The sequence below is a fragment of the Canis aureus genome, chromosome 3 (genome assembly GCF_053574225.1).
Source record: "Canis aureus isolate CA01 chromosome 3, VMU_Caureus_v.1.0, whole genome shotgun sequence".
Classification (NCBI taxonomy): domain Eukaryota; kingdom Metazoa; phylum Chordata; class Mammalia; order Carnivora; family Canidae; genus Canis; species Canis aureus.
The window spans coordinates 27617891-27639823 of NC_135613.1; the positions used below are offsets into that span (position 1 = coordinate 27617891).

The 21933-nt window shown below is 47.0% G+C and overlaps 1 protein-coding gene across 20 annotated transcripts in view; it reads right to left on the reverse strand.

The window, feature by feature from the left end:
- CAMTA1 (calmodulin binding transcription activator 1) overlaps positions 1-21933 on the reverse strand; it is an 847309-nt gene that overhangs the window by 40438 nt on the left and 784938 nt on the right. The window contains exon 1 of one of the 20 annotated variants that reach the window (XM_077891393.1): positions 12067-12083. The exons of 16 other annotated variants lie outside the window; for them this stretch is intronic. The gene's annotated coding sequence lies outside the window, so the exon portion shown is untranslated. Of the gene's footprint in view, positions 1-9973; positions 10180-10790; positions 10808-11350; positions 11545-12066; positions 12084-21933 lie in introns of those variants that run through there. 3 more of the 20 variants (XM_077891390.1, XM_077891392.1, XM_077891391.1) reach the window with 3 other exon arrangements.

A 21933-nucleotide genomic window follows, 5' to 3' on the forward strand; every position in this document is an offset into this window, starting at 1 on the left:
GGCACTAGTGTACAGAGGTCCTGCAGATGTTCACAATCCAACGGTGTATAAGAAAACGCACCACATCATCGTAGCTACCAGTACGATGGCAGCCTTTTTTTTCAAGAACCTCAGTCTGATGTAAAGGTAAAGAGAAGCCTTATGAGCTTCTGTGAAGCCAGCAGCTATGATCAATCTGTTCACTGAGATATTCTCAAGGCCTAGAGGAGTGCCTGGCACATAGTAGGCCCTCAATATGGATTTACTGAAGGAGTGATTTCATTTCATGTTAGAAATAGAAAATATCACACACACACACACACAAAAGAAATAGAAAACATGAGTTTTAAAGAAGACAAGGCAAAGGAAATTCTGTACCATAAAATATGTTTGTATTAGTCATTTCTGCTGTGAGCTTTTCTCCAGCCAAGTTACTAAAAGTGGTCCTTTCCCTTCTCACAGGGCCACCTTTTACCTGATCTCATCCGAAGGTACCAGGAACCAGGCATTTGGAAACAAACAAAACATCTGATTGAGACTGGTACACAGTAACTCTTACATTTGGTAGTTTCCACCTTAAAAGTAGCATTCCAGAACAAAGTCAGGGTGGAGGCATTGTGGGGGTAAGGAAGTGGGAGGGAGCTGAAAACTCTATGAAAAAAAAATTTTGTGGACACCTGGCTGACTCAGTCAATAGAGCTTGCAGTTGCTGATTTTGAGGTTGTCTGAGCCCCATATTGGGTGCAGAGATTACTTTTAAAAAGTAAAAAATCTTAAAAAAAGAAAGAGAAATAGAAAGAAAGAAGAAAGAGAGAAAGAAAGAAAGAAAAAGAAAAGAAAGAAAGAAAGAAAGAAAAGGAAAGAGAAAGAAGGAAAGAAAAGAAAAGAAAAGAAAGGAAAGGAAAGGAAAGGAAAGGAAGGAAGGAAGGAAGGAAGGAAGGAAGGAAGGAAGGAAGAAAGAAAGAAAGAAAGAAAGAAAGAGAGAAAGAAAGAAAAAGAAAGAAAGAAAGACTTGGCTAATAACATAGGCTACCTGGTACCTGAGGGGGGAAAAAATCTGGCTGCTTTCAGCTAATTCTACTAATCATAATAGATGTTACTTGCCCTGAGCTCCTGGTGACTTTCAATATCTGAAAAACCATTCGTTCAGGATTCTAGCTGAAAGAGTCCTTCTCTGTGTCCAACTCATTCTGCATACATTATTTAGAGGCCTGCTGTTGGCAATGCTTTGTTCTCAGAACTAATTGCAGGAATGCCATCTGCACAGACATTCCCAACTGTCTTGCCTACTCATGAGAGTTAAAGTCCAAGATGTTCCAAAAATATGTGTTTTTTGGTAAACACTGGATTCTCCATAGAGAGGTTTCAGTTCTAGAACTCGAAAGTTTATTAACTATGGTAATAACTTTTTCAGAATGCTAGATTTTGAATGCTAGATTTTTCAGAATGCTAGATGGATAAATATCTGGAATGAATATTGGTGAGGACACCATTTCCAAATGAATAGACTGAAATGTGTATATTTTAAAGAAAGCAGCTATATTACTTTAAAATATTAATTTTAAAATATTGGGTATATGATAAAGTAGGTCTTTTTTTTTTTAAGGTAGGTCTTGATAGGTAAAATGATTTAAGGATACTATTTTGCAATTTATCATAGGCCTTTCTGACAATAGAGAATAAACATTTTTAAAAATCCAAGTTATACCATTTAAACATTTTATTCAGAAATAAAAATATTTCCCAAGGGAGAAAACCAGGGTTTTAGAAAAATTTTAACCATTAAGCTCCTTTTTAGAAGTATCATGATCCCTGAGAGGGCAGTTTGGCTCCTGGCCCACCTGCCACATTGGAACGCACCATGGTCTGCTCTCCTGTGTCTACATGCCACTCACTCCCACACTTGTGTGCTACATCTCCCATCGTTGTCTATGCCTGGACCAGAGAAATCTTCAAATTTCTGCAAATTCCAAATCAGTGAGGCCTGAACGAATATATTATTGAGGCCAGTATTCAAACATCCCTTGGACTAGGCGGGAAGGCTAATAAAGTATCATGCTTGCCACTAAACAGGGATGCCACTTGATTTCATAGAGTTGAGGGTGCTGCCCTGGTCTTGCTATCCTCATGGAAGCCCCAAAGCAGGCTTCTGTAATCACGCCACTTGGAGCATAGCTAGTCATGGAGTAAATACTGGAACAAAAGGTTAATAATCAACTCAAAGGGCAGCAGGTGCTAACCGTGGGGAACATCCCTCACAAACCCCTAACACATTCCCACCATCTCATTTTCTCCCCACTCTTCCTCATTTTCCCAATTTACCTTCCCGGCCCCCAACCCCATCCCTCCTCAACCTCTTTATTTCCCTCCCTGCTCTTGCCTAACTGGTACCAGTCCTAGATTCTGGTAGGTCTGTTTGAGGCAGCTGACACAAACACTTATGATTAATAATAGATTAGGTAAGATTGAGACTCATGAAAGAATAAAATAAAGCTCATGTAAAGCTATGTGAGATCTGGCTGAACTTGGCAAATGAAGCAAAACGGCAGGCGGTTTCAAGATCACAGTCAGCTGTTTTGGATAGCATGTGATGTCACAGACTTTGACATCCTTGCAATAAAGGCAGTACTGGGTTTCCAAGGACTATTTATCACCATTTTTAGTATTAGTAGACACCAAACATTATTTCACAGAAGCAGTTCAACAAAGATCTGGTGTGGACTGACTTGAGAGCTCTCTGAGGATTTAGTTTGTCAAGGGGAGACTGAACTATTCCATGCATGTCTGTTTTTTACTGTTCACTCTTTCCTAAACAGTATTTTATGATCCTGATTTTTAAATCTAAAAGTAGGCAAGTTGATGGTTTTCAATTTCCTGAAAGAAGAGCTTTCTGTATTTAGTTGGTTTTTAGTAGTTTATCATTAAGGAGCTCTCAATGGATTTCTCTTCTGCGGGTCAGTGGCTCTCAACTTTTAAAACAAACCTTTTTACTGCAATGAAATAACACATCTTGTTCGTTGGGGAATAAATATATCTGGAGTTTAACGACAAGGCAGTGTCCTACATAGGCAATTTCTTTCAGCTCCCAGTGTTTAAATCTATTTGACAATAAGCCTAACAATTGACCAGTCAGCTGCCTGTTTGCCACTAAACAACCCTGAGTAAAATTTAAAAAAATAAAATAAAATAAAATAAAATACCCCTGAGTGACACCCTGCCTGCTGAGTAATGTCCCTCTGCAGATGTAAAAGGTACAGGAGAAGCCAGACTTCCCTTTTAGAAAGAACCCAGAACAGTGATTCCTACCCTTCATCATTCATTAGTGATAAAAGCTACAAACCCTTTCCTAGAAAAGTACCTCTGTACAAAATTGTACATTCAATATCAGGGGACTCATGGACCTACAGGAGGGCCTTGAGTTCGAGGCTCAGGATATTGTTGTGAATGATCCACTGAAACATTTCCCAAACTGCATGCTGCAGAAAATTTCCCACAAGATGTTACCCAGTAGACCATAAAAACAAATTGTGTTGAGATGTTTTTGAGGTTTTTACTAGGTTAAACACAACTAAATACATTTGATTTTCTTTAATGTGTGACTTTGCTGAACCTTAACATGCTAACATATGCTGTAAATTGCTGGTAGGAACATTTCTTAAACTTATTTGAACCTTTCTGTATGAAGTTAGAGGAGCTTCTTATAAGCATTTCTTGTAATTAATGTTCCCACAGAAGAGTTTAAGAACTAAAACTAATCCTAAAGAATACCCCGATACAGACAATGTCTGGTGAGGAAATGCCTGCTCCACACTCATTTCCCTTTTTCACACACCAGGCAAGGCTCAGGTGCCATGCCAACCAGCCATAGGTCCCAATAAAGTTATGTGGGTTGAGGGTGAACATCACCCAGGGACTAGTATGGGAAGCTCTTTGTCTGATATCTCCCTTCTCCCTTCTCCCTTCCTAGAAGACTCTTCTTCCTCTGATGGTTTAGTCCATTCCATTTTGGACAAATTCGGACACATATAACCACTTCGTTAACCTCTCTGTCCATCCCTTCTTCTCAGGCTAGCCTGGGAACACACCTACCATTTGTTGTACAGTTTATCTAAGAAATATTATTCAATTGACTTATGTTTTTAGAACACCATCAGTGTTAGGCTGGGACCTTCCTATTTTTTACATTGTTAGATAAAATATCTTTCACACAGACACACAAATGCCAGAGGCATGGATTCTGGCTAGAGCAGAATGAATGGTTTCTTTCATTAGACAAGACAAAAAGCTATTTAAATGAATTCTTTGTTGATTAATCCAACCAGAGTGTATAATATACTAAGGACTTGAATCATATTTTCTGAAAATGGTCAGGAATTGTTAGCCAGCACCTATTAAATGGTGAAGGTTCTGATGTCTTCTTATTTAAAATGAGGCCATAACAATAAAATCAGGGACTCAGCCTTATTATGAGCTTCTGTGGTTTCAGAATGAATGCTGTTTTCTTTAGGAATATGACCATCAGGCTGAACATCACAAAGTACCGGTTTCCTCACACTATGCCTGCCCAGCATCCCTTCTTCCTTCCCTCCCTGGCTACCGCACCTTGTTTCTCCTTTGGCAGCTGTTCCTGCCCTATGAGTTGTTCAGGTGATGCCGACCCCGATTGTTTCCAGGGAGGGAGAGGTAGGTCTTGCTAATGAGAGTACTGCCTCCTCTTATTCCAGTGATTGGACACATGAGTCAAGCTGAGCCAGGAACAGAACATTTCCTGGAACAACTGGCAAAGATATGCTGTCTTCCCGGAGATATTTGCTAAATTGGCAAAATACAAGCCTGGAGCTTTGTGGGGGCCATCTTGCTACCACTGTGGAAATTGGAATAAAATCAACATAGACAAGTGTAGCGAAGATAACTCCAAAACTGGACTTCATTAACAGTCAATACATTTAAAGCCAGCTGGAGTTGGAGTTCTGTTACTTGCAGCTAAGAGAGGAGTCTATAGTGACTCTGTTAACTGAAACGTGGTTCCTTTCACTAAATAGTGAAAGTCTGTTCTCACAAATAAAAAAAATATTCAATTCGATATTAATTACATATACCTTGGTAGCACAAAATTATCATTGGAATCTCCTTAAGAAACATGGGATAAATTGTTGTGGAAATAGGCTGTCGTGTTCATTTGAAACATTCTGACTACCTGAAGAAATCAGAAAAAGGCATACTGAGCTTCAGCTGATCTGGAGACCGTCTGCTGTTGAATTCTGTACCCACAGAAGTATCTTGTTCAGCCTTAGGTGAACCAACTTTCGTAACACACACACCCCATGGAAGAGAATCACTACAGAACACTGAAATTTAAAGAGCATGCAGGAATTATCTGGTCCAGGGGCTTTCAATAGCTTTTGATTGTGGCCCACAGAAAGAACGACACAAGGGCGTGCGTGCGTTCTGAAACAAAAACGTCCCAAACCCATACTTACCATATGGAGGGCACTCTGACTTTAGAAACTAATGATGCTGACCACTAATCTCTTGAACCACTCCTAATAGGTTTAGAACACAGGTAAGGCACTGATCCAGAGATAGCAGGTGATTTACCTGAGAATTCTTATTTACTCAGTGGGACAGCTGAAAAATAAAACAAATACTCATCCTACTGTATTCTGTCAAAGCAAACAACTGTTATCCATACACATTCCAAGATGGTGAGCGTCTGGCCAATCCTGAGAGAGCCAGAATGATGCAGGTGGTAGACTTAGCTATTTCACACTGGTATAGGCTAGGACTCTTCAAAACCACTTACAGGAAAACCCCAATCCCCTAGGGACCCTGAACGGCTGAACATGGGAAATCCTGGGTCATTTGTGTCTAAATGACTAGCAGACAAGACTGAACGGAGTGCAAGAAGTAGGATCAGAGACAAGTGTGCTTTTGCCCTGAAGAAACATTCCCATCACATTCTTCACACGCTATCCACCCTAAGTAATCTGCTAGTCAACTAACCATAGTCATGAAACTCCAACTCCCAGATTTCTTTATGCTTGTGAAGGAGGGAAGCATATAGCTTAGGTGCCACCTTGCCCAACAAGGAACTGCTAATCTAAGCTGGGAGATGAGGGAAAAGGCTTCATTAATAAGACCTGAGTTAGGCTCAGAGAATTTAGAATATTGAGTAGTTGTTGAGAGACAGAGGAAGGCTAGCTAAGAGTGGGATCAGGTGTGAGGGGGTAGAAGTCGGGGAAAAGAAAGGTGAAAAAAATAGAAATAAGTTAATTTTGGTAGTTGATGAATGCTAATTTAACATCTTTGGAAGAACTTATATTATTTGTCATTACGTTCAATATTACAAAAATGTTATATAAGGTTAGCATCACTAGCTTAACTCCTATAAACATCCACTCTGATTAAATTCCTTCCATATTTTACCTTCCTCAATGATGTTATAATTTGCTGAACAGGTAACATATAGTAGGTACTTTTAAAAATGCATTGACTGGGCAGCCCGGCTGGCTCAGCGGTTTAGCGCCGCCCTCAGCCCAGGGCATGATCCTGGAGACTCAGGATAGAGTCCCACATTGGGCTCCCTGCATGGAGCCTGCTTCTCCCTCTGCCTGTGTCTCTGCCTCTCTGTCTCTGTGTCTCTCATGAATAAATAAATAAAATCTTTTAAAAAAATAAAAATGCATTGACTGATCTTTCTATACGTCATATGTCCAAAGCTATGCTCTACATTCAGTGCTTACAAGACAATATAAAATGAAACAAATTATAGGTACCATGGTATTTTCAAAACTAAAATTTGTTGGGACACAAAAGCAACTTTATTGAAATAAAGCATCAAGCAAGATCATACAGGCCTTGTCAGTGCACCCACCCACAAAGGTAAAAAAACAAAGATGCTATTAACAAAGTATCGTGCCATAACTGTAATGAGCCTCTGTGCTACACTGCTTAGGGGGCGGAGCATAACTATTTCCTGCCAGTCAAGGCACCTCCTTGCCTGCCTACTGCAAGTTAACCCATGTCTAGACATGTCAGAGAAAAGCAAAGGAAAGATGGTCATTTGACTTCAGGGCAATCTATTTAGGAAGGGGACAAGATCATCAGTGATGGTCTCCATGATCATGAGCTACATGATCTTCATGCTATTAGTGCCAACACTCAGCAGGCTCTTGAGCACTTCCCAAATGTTAAATGTGACTAATAGTGAGCTGCAGCTTCAATATCATTCAGTGCATCTCATCTGGGCTTCTCCCAACAGCACTGAAAAGTCCTGGTTGACTGTCAGACCTTACAAGAGAATGTAAGAAAATTCATGTCAGGTGTAAGAAAGACAAAATTAACCCTACCTCCCATCTATAATTGCCAAAATCCCAGAATGCAGTTTATGGCCTGCCTCGAGAAAGTATGTGAGATTTATGGAATGAATGTTACTAACTTCATGAGAACCCACTTTCCCTTTCCTTTTCCTGTACCCTCACTTTCCTTTGGCCTTATTCTTCTTTACTTCATCTATTTTTATCTTACTTCATTGTGTAATATACACAGCCATACCTTGGAGATATTGTGGATTTGGTTTTAGACCATCACAATAAAGTGAGTCAAATTTTTTTGATTCTCAGTGTCTGTAAAAGTCATTTTTATACTATGCTGTAGTCTATTAAGTGTGCAACAGCATTAGGTCTTAAAAATATATATACCAACTGAGTTAAAAATACTGCCAAAAAATGCTAACCATCAATTGAGCTTTCAGCAAGTCATAATCATTGATCACAGATCACCATTAACAAATTAATGATTTTTTAAAAAAATCTGAAATATTACAAGAATTACCAAAATGTGGCAGAGACATGAACTGAGCAAATGCCGTTAGAAAAATGGCACTGAGGGCAGCCCCGGTGGCGCAGCGGTTTGGCGCCGCCTGCAGCCTGGGGTGTGATCCTGGAGACCCGGGATCGAGTCCCACATCGGGCTCCCTGCATGGAGCCTGCTTCTCCCTCTGCCTGTGTCTCTGCCTCTCTCTCTCTGTGTCTATGAATAAATAAATAAAATCTTAAAAAAAAAAAGAAAGAAAAATGGCACTGAAAGATTTGCTCCCTCCCACACAGGGTTGCCACAAAGGCTCCAATTTGTAAAACATGCCTTATCTGTGAAATGCATGAAAGTGAAGCACAATAGAATGAGGCACACTGGTATCTCTGTAAGCTCCCTTAAATCACTAAAAAAAAAAAAAAAAAAAAAAAAAAAAAGGTGCGTATATACAAATTACATCACGTGTTCATGCCAAATGCTTTTTGGCAAGGGAATATATAACTGAAATAACCTCCCAAATATTCAGCTTATATACTATGACAGGATGCCATGGTTGATATTTAACAATGAAGACTTGGCACCACTAAGAGAGTCTCTTTTTGAAAAGATCGATGGAATACAAATATTAAGCCACTTTAAGCCAGAGAAAGCAAAACCCTTTAAGTGTGAGAAGACATGGCAGACACACAGTTGGAAAAGGGGTGGGAAAGTGTACACCACTAAGAATAAAGGACTTCCAGAAACCACTGCACCAGCTAAGAATGGTGCCAAGTTTAATAAAATGGTCTTTACTGATCTTTCTGGGTGATTCCAAAAGTTGTGTTTTAAATAAATGTATTAACAATTTTTCCCTTAGACATTTAACAAAAGCAGCTTACAAGCACAGTTCTGAAGGTTGCAAAGTTCACAATGGCAATGATTAAAACATCAGAAAAATTATGATGGTTCCTAGAGGAAACTCCAGATCCCCAAAATGTCCATTTCTCCCACTGCCAGATTAGGGCTTTTTGCACCTTAGCTGTCAACAAGAGCTTCAGCGCTTTGGCTAGGAGAAGGTTCAACATCAACTAATTCTTCAACTTCACTATCCTCCTCACATGAAGTAAAAAATCCTTAGTTCTACCTGTAGTCTATGCTCTCTAAAAAAGTCCAACATGAGTAGCCTATAGCAGGGACAGCTGCTATTATAGACAGGAAGGCCCAGCAAAGTCTTAAAAGACTAACAGTCTTTAGTCTTTAGTCTTAAAGTCTATGTGTGTGTATCCCAAAAGCAGAAAAGTTGATTTAAAAAAATCTTTAAATGATACAATGTTGTTATTAATTACTGTATTAAATACTGTGTTTCCACTTTGATTATGTGGAATATAATTAATCAGGATTGAATGGACATCCCTTCAATATTCACAGCACTGCTGTTTTTCACTAAGCTAAATTTATTGGGGAAATGCATATCCTGCAAATAAATGTTATTTTCTAGAACATTAAGCACGATTACTCCCTAAATCTAATACAAAGAAAATAAAATACACAAGCTTATTTGCTATCATCTAATTCTGGTCTTAAAATAATATTTTCCCATAAACACACACCATGAAAGGTGCTACTGCTGAGCATGTTTCTCTTTATTCAGGTTCTCAGGCAATAGTTTCTATGATACATCGCTTCTGTAGGAAAACTGAAAAATTCCTTTGGGCAGAAACAGAAAACGACTCCTTTATAAACAGCTGGCCATTTCATCATATATGACAAAATTTGGGGGGACAGAGTTCTAAAATTTCAGATTTGGGCTTCATTAGTAAACGAAATATAATGCACACAAGCAAACACATACACGAGGCAGTTCTGTCATATCTGAGAGCACCGAATCTGCTTTATTAATCACACACCTCAGATTAATGAGTAGAAATCATACTGATCAAGAGCAAACAAACTGCAAAATAGACTAAAATTATCATCATTCCCTGGTGAACCAATCGATGAAAAGACACTTTGCAACAATAGGAGACTTTCAGAAATCTGTTTTGATGCCCACAGAAACCTACGGAGATTGAAAAAGTCTCAAACATCTGAACACAATCAGGGCCACCTCTCCAAGTCGTGCAATACCGAAATGAAATCACGGGAGGTCCTGCGAATAAATAAATGCAAGAAGGCCACGGGGAGCCTGTCTACTGCAGCCCACCTGAGCCTGGCCGGTGGAAGCAAGGGTGGATGCACCTCTCTTGCTCTGGTCTGCAGGTAAGCCAAACTCCCAAGTTCGTCCAAACCTCTTAGTGTCTGAACTCCACCAACTTTCGCGGCCGGGTTCTACGCACACGTTAATAAAACGTTCATTCACTCCATTGGCTTGCTAGGAAAGGCAGCCTCCAACCGCCTGGTCCCGCAGACGCGCCCAGGGCCAGCTCGGGGCTGTCCCGGCCCCTCTGCCAGCGCCCCGCGGAGGGGGCACCCGCCCGGGCCTCCTCCCCTCCTCTCCCCTCCTCTCCTCTCCTCTCCTCTCCCGGAGAAGGGGGCGCGGGTCCGGATCTTCCCTCCGCCCTCCGTACCAGACCCTCCCCCTTCTCCCCAAAGTAAGGGAACCCGCCCGGGGCCCTCTCCCCACGCCCCACAGGGCGGGCTTCTGTCCCCACCCGTCTCCCAGCCGCGGGCCACGCGTCCCCCGCCCTCTCCCCGCGCGCCCCCCGCCCCCCGGCCCCGCCCCCGCGCGGCAGGAGCGGGCGCTGCACCCGGAGAGCCCGCCGCCGCCGCCGCCGCCGCCGCCGCCGAGTAGCGCCCGGCAGACAAAACCCAGTCGGCGGCTCCGTGGGCGCCCGCGCGCGCCCCCAGACCGCCGCTCACCCAAACACTCCACTCCCTCGCGCACACACGCGGGGCCGCAACCCGCTCCCGCCCTCGCACCGACGCGCGCGCGCTCCGCCCCGCTCCTCGCGATCCCGCGCTCCCCCACTCGCCCCGGGAACACGCGTGACCTCACACCCACCCCCAGCACACCTCCTCACCCGCTCGCTCGCTCCGCGCCACGCGCCGGGCCCGCGCACACTCACGCGTCAAAACACGCTCCGGCCCGTCGCGCTGCCCATCCACGCGCGCTCCCTCCCTCCCTCCCCACGGCCCGCAAGCACGCGTGTTCGCACGCCCGCTCCCAAGCGCACGCCTGCCCCTCTCCCCATCCACGCGCGCCGCTCACGCTCGGCCAAACACCCGCGCCGTAAACACACGCCGGAGCCCACGCACACTCACGCGTCAAAACACTCCCTCCCTCGCGGGAGCACGCGCGCCCCTCGCGCCCCTCGCGCCCCTCACGCCCCCCACGGCCGCGCGTGTCCTCGCGCCCACTCCCCCGACACCCCCCGCGGCCCCGGGCGCGAACACGCGCGCCGCCCCACGCCCCACGCCCCGGCCCGGCCGGGCCCGGCGCGCGCCCGCCCCCGCCCCCGCCCCCGGCCCCGGCCCCGGCCCCGCCCCCGCGCGCCCCAGACGCCCCGCGCGCCCCCGCCGGCCGCCGCCCTCGCCCCGCACGCGCCCGGCCGACTCTCCCCTCGGCCGCACGCACACTCACTCGGACTTGGAGAGCACGGCCGCCGCTCGGTCGGGCTGGCGCGGAGCCGCCTCTGCGTTCCTCCCCTCTCCCGCGCGGCCCCGCCCGGCCCGGCCCCGACAGCCTAGCCCGGCCCCGACCCGCTCAGCTCCACACGCCGCAGCTGGAACGACTCGGGCTCCGGGTACCGCTGTCTCCCCGCCACAGCCCGAGTGCGCCGCCGGGGCCAATCGCGGGGCGCGGCGGTGAGCTCACCGGCCTCGGCCCCGCCCCCCGGGCCGCGGGGGCCAATCGGAGGGCGCGACGTCAGCCGGAGCCGGGCAGAGGCAGGTGTGGGGCGCGGAGCCGCTCGGCGCGGGGACTGCGCCGGAACTGCGCCGGGGCCGCGCGGCGCCGCGCTGGACGGCGGCGGCCGGGCCCGGAGGGTGCGGGCGGAGCGCGGCCCCGCGGCCCCGGGCGCCCGCACGGGAGGCCCGGGCAGGCCACGGCCCCTCGCGACGCCGCCGCCCGCTCCCCGACCAGGCTCGCCGAGGCCCGCTGCGGGGGCGGCCGCGGTCCGCTCGAGGGAAGGGACGGCCCGAGCCCGACGGCCGCGCCCGCTCCCCCGGGCTTACGGCCTCGGGAGGCTTCCTCCGGGGCCGCGCGACGGGGCCGCTCGGACCGCGTTGGCCCGACTCCCGGCTCCGCGGCGCCGTCGGGTCGGCGCTGGAGACCCGCGCCCAGGGGGCCCCGCGTACCCGGGCTCGGCTCCCGGCGCGGCCCCGGCGCGCCCTGCGGCGGCGGCGTCTGCATTGCAGCCGCGGGAGGAGCCGGCGCTGCGCTGCGCTGCGCTGCGCGACGAGCGGGGGAGCGCGGAAGGCTGGGCGGGAAGGAGGGGCGCGGGGCGCGGGGCGAGCCCTGCGCCGGGGTGCAGAGGTGCGCGGGCGTCGGCCGGGGCGGGGGCGGGGGCGGGGCCGGGAGGTCGGGCCCCTGGGACTTCGGGAGCGCTCAAGGCTCCCTAGCCGGAGGCGCGGGGCCCCACCTCCTTAGCAGGAGTTCCAGGGCCTCCGCCCGCTCCTCGCTCCCCGGGTCTAACCCCGGTGTCCCAAAGTCCTGGCTGCGGCTTGGCGTTCTCACTTGGATACTTCTGCATAACAACCCCTCGCCTCGCCTCCGCCCTAAAGTCCAAGTCACACCTCTCCATCAAGGCTCACCGTGTCCAAACAGCCTTCCCAGGCATCCCAAATGGACACTACCACCCTTTCCCCGTTCCCTTTAACATGTGTAGCCTTCCTGCTCGTCAGTCCACCACCCCACACCCACCAGGGGCCTTGCGGCCTTGCGCATGCAAAGCGCTTGACCCACGCGGACTTTCCTTGAGGCTATCTTTCCTTTTTTTCCTTCATGTTGTCAATTATCTTTAAAATTGATTATATCTCGTTTCTGCCATCTGGGTTTAAAAGAATCTTAAAAGATAGGGACGGAGTCTTTTTTTTTTTTTTTTACTCTACCCGAACACACGTGTAAACAACCACAGAATTTTGCACAGTCCTTAAGCCTGTACAACCAAAAATGAATGATTGGTTAGAGGCCAAGCCAAGGATGCCCCTGGCGAGGCTGGGTCACATTCTGTGCCACGCATCTGAGCCAGGGAAACAAGCAGGTCATGTACAGTCTCACTTCTGGGGGCTGACCCTGGCTTCCTGTCTGCAGCAAGTCTCTCTCCCTGCCCTGGCAAAGTCACAACACCCGAACCTGTTCAGAACCCTGCTCCAACCTGCATCCATCCTGCTGTTACCACACAGGACCCCTGCATTTCCCAATTCTGCTTCCCAACTTCCCTTTATGAGCTAGGGGCACCCCTGTCCGTTCCTTAAGACCTGGCTCCAGCCCCCTCACCCCCAGCAGGACTGATCCAGGAACGTTGTTAGTGCATCCCTATTGCCGCACTTTCTGATTGGGATCTATTGCTTCCAGGGCAGGAAATGTAGAGGTGGGTAGTCAAGGCGGAGGGCTCTGGAGACAAACCATCTGGGTTCAAAGTCAGACTCTCCCACTTGCTAGCTGTGTGCCCCCACTTATGCCTTCATATCTATGGGTGAAAATTAAATGAGCCAATAGATGTGCTTATACCAGTGCCTGGTGCATAAGGCACAATCAGTTCGAGTTGGCTCCTGCTGCTACTAGAAGTCAGGGTATCTGAGGGTGATGACTGGAAAGGGGAGGGGAGGGCTTCTGGGTTTCTGATAATATTCTATTTTTGACCTAGGCACTAGTTTTAGTTTGTGAAAACTCATTGAGCTGAGTTTCACATACTTATGTGCACTTTTCCATATGTATATAGTACATTAATAAAAAGTGCTTTAAAAAGTGGGGTTTTATTAGCTGAGATCGAGACAGCTCTAATCTTGGGAATAGGAACAAAGCCTTAACTCATCCTGCACCTTACACAATGCCGGGCACACTATAAGCCCTCAGCTAACAGTTGTTGAATTACTCTGAGTGGATTGTAAGAGAGAAGTGGAGAGGAGGGATCATGAGGGGCAATGCTTGCCTTTCAACTTTACAGTGTCAGTGAGCTCAGGATAATTAGGATCCAGGTTCAGGCACTTGGCCCCCTGCTAAAGAGAAGTCACCTCCAGTCTTTTCTTTTAGGCAGGCATGTTTGTTTTTTTCTTTTCCCCTTGGGTTTGTTTTTAAAAAGCAGAGGTTCAGACCTGAACATCCCAGCTGCCTGAGGAGGGGCATCATGACCCTTCACCCTTCTTCCACCAACTCCACATACACCTGGCATGTGAGAAAGGTAGTCATGGATGCTTCAGCACATTGGCTGTGCCCTGATGATACAGTTGGGGTCAGCAGCCTGAAGCTCTCCTCTCAGGCAGCCTGAAGTGACATTTCTGCAGTAGTCCCTTCACTGTTCCTCTGCTGGGCCCATTAACTCTCCTGGAAGATCTGCCACTCTAATTCCCCACTGCACCTCTGTCTCAGGATGGAGGCCCCAAGAGCAAGTGCCCTCTTTGGGCACTTTCATGGAAAGTCGGATGGCACTGGGTGTGGTAAGCTAGATGCTTCTGAAGTAAGTTCAGAACTCTGACAGCATGCTAGGACCAAGTACCCACAAGTTGTCTTTCTTTATGGGTCTTTCTAGCAGGTTAGGAAATGACAGGGTAAGGTATGCATGTGCTTAGGGCAAATTATTACACTAGATTTTTATGGGGCTTTGAGTCTGCCTGGGTTGTTTTTAAAAATAGGGAAAAAGAAATTTTGCTCAGTGTTGTGATCACTTGGCAGCACCCAGAACAAGTGCAATTTTTGCCCCTTAAAGCAGGGATGATGAGTCCTTATCCTAGCCCTAACCTCTGCTGAGGGTCTCATGATGAACCAAGGGGCTGCATCCTGGTGCAGATGTGGAAGAAGGGAACTACAGTTTGTTGGATGCCTGTTATCTGCCTGCTATTATGCTAAATACTCACATACACTGCCATTATTTTTCCTGCAAGTTGCACATTGTATAGAAGAAAAAAATAAAGGCTTTAAGAAGTCAGATAAATTGCCGAAAGGCAAACAGATGGTAAGTGGCAGATCAGGGTTTTAGGTTCTGATACTGTGCTCATTTTGCCTCTCTGGTCGTTCTCCAACTCTTGCTACCATTTAGATACCATTTGTTTAAGAAAGCAGTCCGAGAAATTTCTAGGAACCACCACATTCTTTTCCCCAGCCCTGGCAACTGTGAAAGCCTGTTTATGGGAAGAGGTAGACTCTCCCCAGCCAGGTCCCTGAGTGACTGTGAAGAGTAGAGCTCTACCTATAAACTGACATTGGATTTGAGCACAAGTGAGAAATAAAGCACTAAGACTGGATTGTTTGTTAGTGCAGCATAATATTGCCTCTTCTAACTCATAAGAAGTCAAATCTGTTTCTAAATATTTCAACTTCCAGTAAAAGAATAACCAAATAGGAGTCTTCTCTACGAAATGACAATTTAAAACTAAGTGCAAGATGCATATTCAGTGTATCTTTAAGGCACTCAGAAATAATGGAGAAAGAAGAATCTTTTAAACAAATAAAACTGGACAACTGGATATCCATGCAAAAGAATGAAGTCGGACCCCTACCTCACACCATATATAAAAATGAACTCAAAATGGATCAAAGACCTAAATGTAAGAGCCAAAACTACAAAATGCATAGGAGAACACACAGAGGTGAATCTTCATATCCTTGGATTTGGCAATGGTTTCTTAGATCTGACATCAAAACCACAAGCAACCGAGGGGGGGGGGGGTGTGTGGAATAGATAAATTTGGCTATATCAACATTTAAAACATCTGTGCTTCACAGGACAGCATCAAGAAAATGAAAAAGATAGTTCACTGAATAGGAGAATATTCGCTACTCATGTATGTGATAAGGGATTTGTATCTAGAACATAAAAAGAATAATTAAAAATAACTTTTTAAAATAGCCTACTTAAAAAAAATGGGTGAAGGATCTGAATAGGTATTTCTCCAAATATAAACAAATGGCCAATAGATATGAAAGGATGCTCGACATCATTAGGCACTGGGGAAATGAAAATCAAAACCACAATGAAATACCACTTCACACCCACCAGGAAGGCTATAATAAACAAGATGGACAACAACAAGTGTTGGTGAGGATGTGGAGAAATTGAAACCCTCATCCCCTGGTGATTGGAATGTAAAATGCAGCTGCTTTCAAAAACTTAATCATAGAGTTGCCCTATGACCCCCACAGTTCCATATATCCAAGAGAAGTGAAAACATTTGTCCATGCATATGGACACTCATCTAGCTATAAAAACGGAATGAAACACTAACACATGCTATAACATGGATGAATCTTGAAGACATGCTAAATGAAAGAAACCAGCCACAGGAGGCCACACGTTATAGGATTCCATTGATATGAAATGTCCAGAATAGGCAAAATTATCAAGATTGAAAGTAGATGAAGTGTTGTCTTTTGCTTGGTAGGAGGAATGCTGGGGAGAGTGCTGGGGCATGGCTGTTAATGTTTTTGGAGGAATGAAAATGTTCAAAAATTAGATTGTAGTGATGTCTGCACAACCCCATGAGTCTACTAAAAATCTTTGGATTGAAATAGGTGAATTATATGGTATGTTAATCATATCTCAATATAGTTGTAAAACACACACACAATAAGGAGAAAAAGAATGAAATATAGAAAAGGATCAGTGGATTAACTCTGGAATAGACTGAAGGATAGGAAAAAGAAGACCAAGGTCTAGGGAACTGATGACCTATCCTTGGAGTCAGCTGTCTAGCCTTGTTCACCAAGCCCCTTGTGTCCACCCCAGGGTGAGATACATGGGTCGAGAACCCAGGTAGACAGCCCCTGCCAGGTGACTGCTCTTGAGACACGATAGACATAGCAGAGGCACTGAGTCCGTGATGGCCACATCAAGGAGCAAAAGGAGGTCAGAAGAGGGGTCATTTCTAATTGTGCTTATGAAAATCTATAAAAAAGCCAGGGGTGGGTCTGTCAAATCCCTGCTTACAGTGATTGTTTTCTCCCTGGCTCAGGATCCTGGAGAGAACAGCATCCTGAACTTGGAGTTCCCTTTGAAGAACTCCCTGGGGTGTTGAAGTTTTCCATCACAATGGTTGGCTGATTCTGATGTGAAAGTAAGATTTGCAGAGAGCCTCAAACCATCCTATCTGAGCTGTAAATATCCTTATCAGGACCCCTGAGCCTTCCGTATGAGGGAGATACTGAGGGCAAGGGGAAGGGTGTAGGCCTGAGGTCAGCAGTCTGGGCTCTAGTTCCAGTTCCACTGCTAACTGCTTGTGTGGGAAACTCCTTGCTCTCACTGTGCCTCAGTTTCCTATTTTGCAAAATGAGATCAAAGACTGTGTAGAAGGGGTGCTGGCATACGTCCAGCATGACCTGATCTGCCACAGCAATTGCCCTATGCTTCAGCTGCAGGGACTCTGGATTTGAAATGACCAGTCCCACAAATGCAGCTGCATGCTTGAGCCCAGGCAACCCACAGCATCAAGAGAATGAATTCATGGTTGTTGTTTTTAGCCACTAAGCTTTGTAGTAGTTTGTTATGCAGTAGTCGATAACTACTACTTCTCAGATAGGGAAGACACTGGTAAAGGGGATGGTGGGGAGAAAGGTGTTTGCTACCAGGGCAAACCATGCTACCATGATTTATATCAGCCTGGGAAGTCTATCATATTTGATCTGGAGGGTGGAGGGGAATCATTAGCCATCAGCCTGAGAACTTGGGGATTTCTCTTAAAGGATATAATGCAGAAAAAGAATCCAAAGAAACTGGGTGAATACACCAACTCCTTCTCCCAGAGGCTTATACAGGCCCATCTGTTACCTCCCTGCCTCCCCACTTCCCCCCAGTATACTATATGAAGGCCAAGATGATGAAACACATGGCTAGTCTCTCTGTGAGGGTAGGACATGCTCTGCTCTAAGGGGCACAGAGTATCAAAAATGCATTCAGGAAGTGGTAGTGTGTGGTAATAAAGCACCCGATGGGCTTTAGTGTCTGACACCCTGAGCTGGAATCCCTAGCTGTGAGCCATAGGACAAGTCACCTGACTCCTCTGAGATTCACGTTCCTCTTCAGTAAAATGGGGATGGAAACATCTGCTGGAAACACAGGATTAAACTGGATAACGAATAAAGTGAGTAACACAGAGCCTGTTGGATACCTAGGGAGAGCTTGGGGACTAGGAATATCTTCATGATAAACTCCAGGATCTTTTGGAATGGTGGATTCTCTCCTACTACAATTTACTTCCTCTGCTGTTAAAATGAGCTTGCCTTCCCCAGCACATGGTAGCTGGGTGGTGGAGCTGGCCTGGATGTCTTAGATGTGGCCAGTAATCACACACAGGAGGAGAGAGCCTGTGCCTCAATCCTACTTCTTAGTCTTTCAGGAGGAACTGGGACTAGAAGACCCAGACCCCTTAGCACATGCCAGTGTAGCTCATGGATCCTACGCAGGCTAGCCCTAGCCTACATATCCTTTCACTTCTCCAAAGGTCCCATCTGTTCTAGGGATCTGGGCAATACAGTCCTCACGGAAAAGGTGGTGCAATGCAGTAAGTCTGCAGGGTGATGAGAACCCAGTGAGCAGATGCCACCTGGAGAGATTTACTCTTCCTGTTGAGGTGGGAGCTGCCATCATCACCATCATCGTCATAGTCTTTGTCATCATCATTGTTGTCATCATCATTGTCATTGTCATCGTCACTGGCCTGATAATCATCATTGTCATTGTTATCATCATTGTCATCATCATCACTGTCATCATCATCATCATAGTCATCATCGTCATTGGGACAACAGTCACTGAGCCCCAACTGTGCTTCTTACCCAGGTCCATTCTTTCCATATTTACACCAAGCCTGGGAAGCAGGTGCAGCTATTATCAGAGCTTACAGAACAAGAAACCAAGGCACAGCAGGCTTATGTAACTTGCCCTGGCCTGTGCACTAGTGAGTAGCAGAGACCCCACCACTATGAGCCCCCATGCTCTGGAGCTGGAGCTCTTAGCTGCTTCTTTGTTCAACTTCACAGGGAGCTAGAGAAGCACAGGTATAGGGACAGGCACAGCCAGGTGAACAAGAAGGCAAGGGCAGGCTTGGCTGCTTGGCTGACAGGGCTACTGCCCCTCCCTCCCCCGAGCCCCCTTCCTGAAGGAATTCCAGTCAACTTGACGGCCACCCTCTGGTGGCTGGAGGTGCATCTCAGATCTAGTCAAAGAGTTAGGGTCATGAAGCCTGAGGGCCCACTAAGCTGGGCCAGCTGGGCCAGTCGGCCTGTGCTTTATTTGAACCAGGAGCCTAAAATCCCTAGAAGGCAGAGCATCCATGCAGTGAGTGTTCTATTCAGGAGTCAGAAGGGCCTGGGCACTCATGTGTTCCAGCTCTGACACCTGGAAAGGGTCTGTTCTCTAGGACTTGATGTGCCCATCTGTAAAACGGATGAAAACAGTGGCTGCATCACAAGCTCATCGTAAGGCCTCAGTGAAATATTTGTGAAGCTCACAGCCTGGTGCCCAAAAGGTGTTGGCACTTTGTCTTAGCTAAACAAAACAAGGTAAACTGGCCCACACCTTGGCCAAGATAGAAAACTAGCAGAAGCCCTGGTGTCCGAGTGATGGGCCTCCATAAAACCTCAGAGGGAGCATCTAGGGCCTCAGAAGAGCCCTTCTGGAAGTGATGAAATCCCCTTCCAGCAGGACTTCCCATTTTTGGACAATAACTCTGTTTTGGGCTGAACTGTGTCCCCCTCAAATTCACGTGTTGAAGCCCTGACCCCCAGTACCTCAGAACGTAACTGTATTTGCAGACAGGGCCTTTGAAGAGGTGATTCAGTTAAAATGAGGCTGTTAGGGTGGGCCCTCATCTAGTGTGACTGGTGTCCTCTCCTTATAAGAGGACATTTAGACCTCCAGAGGGACACCAGAGATGGAAGCATATACAGGAACAATCATGCGAGGACACGGTGAGGAAGTGATCATCTGCACGCCCAGGAGAGAGACCTCAGAAGAAACCAAACCTGCTGACACCCTGATCTCAGACTCCCAGCCTCCAGAACTGCGAGAAAATACAATTCTATGGTTTAACCCCGCCAGTTTATGGTATTTTGTTATGGCTGCCCGAGTGAATGAATACAAACTCTTTCTTCTATGCACAGCTCCCCCCGCTTCCATGCATCTCTTTGCCTGCCTAAGGGCTTACAGATACTCAAGAATTCGTGGGTTTCTCTTATGGCTCCCCCTTCAATGCCACTCTTGCCAAAGCAGAGCCCAAACCCCAGAATCCTTCTGGAAAGGAGCTGAGGAAGCCTGGGTGCCTAGGGTGTGAGAGAGCACCACAGGTGCCCCCTGGGCACCTGTGGGCCTCTCCTCGAGGCAGGAAAACCCAGCAAGCCTTCAAAAGAGGCTACCGTGCACCCACGTCCAGTGGAGTCATGCTTGTGATTGGAGGTGTTTACTGGAAAGGTACCCTCAGAATGCACTTATTAAAACTGCCATTGTGTGTTTTTTCATAAAATAGATGCCACGCTTTCTTAACATGGAAATCTGATTAAAGAGAAAAGAGTGTGTTCTCATAGGCAACAATTGAGTCCGAAGATCCATATGTTGTATTTAGGGTGAAAACCGCTTTGAGATCACCAACCTGACGGTTGCTGCCTACCCAAACCTGAAGCTCATGCGCCAGTGAAAGCAAGAGTTAGAAAGTTCTCCTTTTAAGGAAGCAACTAGCAGCTGCCTAGGAATAATAATTACTGAGGTCACAATGGCACCGGGGAATGCTGTCGCACCACGTCGTGTTCTGAGTTACCAAAAGAAGAAAAAAGCAGTCAAAAGACAAGGCACAATTAGAGACCAGTGCACCTGTACGGGTCTCTAATTTAGACCTGTACCCCTCTTGTGCATGTCAGAGAAGCAGAGCTGACACATTAGCTTCAGGGAGTTTTAGATCCCTTTGGCGCTAAAGTGAGGAAAACAAAAAGGGGACCAGGGAAAAAAAGCAGGTATGTGTCATGCACACCCCCAGTTCACCTCTCTTTGACACCTCAGGTCATGTTTCTGCTGTGGACCCTCATGTTGTGGCCACAACCCCGCATAGGCCTGCAGCTCACTGGCTTCTTCAGGACCTGTAAGCCAGCATGGCTCTTACCCATGGGCCTGAGAAGCACCATCCATCCATTTCCAAAGAGAAATGCCCTGAGCACCATGACAAGAAATGCAGCCCCGCCCAACGATCCTCCTGGCTTTAACTCACTTTTAAGTAACATGGGAAATATAAAATGAGCACCCACTCACTTTCTTCCTAGGTATCAAACATGGGGATGTCAGGGGAGGAATGATGTCTTTAACTGCAATCAGGCCCTGGAGTCAGACTTCCTGCTGCATATTTGCTTTCTGCTGGGAGCTGGTTCTCTCCTGCTGCTTTTCAAGTGAGGAGCGCAAAGACTCGTGATGAATGCATTAGCCATCTCCAAGTTGCAGATAAGTGGGGGCTTTGTATACCTCGGGCCCAGCACCGTGAGGCTGTGCTTGCAGTGGTTCTGGGGTGGCTCCAGAGCACCCCTGTGCAGGACCTACTCTGTTGGAGGTACACAACGGAGCTCCACTGGTTTTCACAGCTCCCGTGTGACCCAGGCCAGGCCTTCCAATGTCATAATAAACATCACTGAGCTTATAAAATTAGAGCATTGAGTCTGAAGAATCACACTGAATTGTTAACATCCTCGAAGGTGGCTGTGAATGCCGCCTCTATGTCTTCCCTTTCTCTTAGAGGTGAATTACTTGCCTCGGTCCCTGTCCTGGCTCTGAGATCCCTAACTGTACCCAGCTGGTCACCATTTGCAAGGTCTGATCCATTCCCACCAGTATTGGCAGAAGAAAGAGAAGCACTGTTGGGAGAGGGGGAACTGGTTCTAGGGCTTCTTCCAGGCTCCCAGTCCCCAGTATCCAGGAGGAAGACGGGAGAGAGGGCAGGAGGGAGGAGGCCAGGCTGCTCCAAATGGAGCTGCTCATAACCCTGCAGCAGCAAGTGGAGCCATCAGGAGAACACTTTAGGAAGAAGAGAACATTG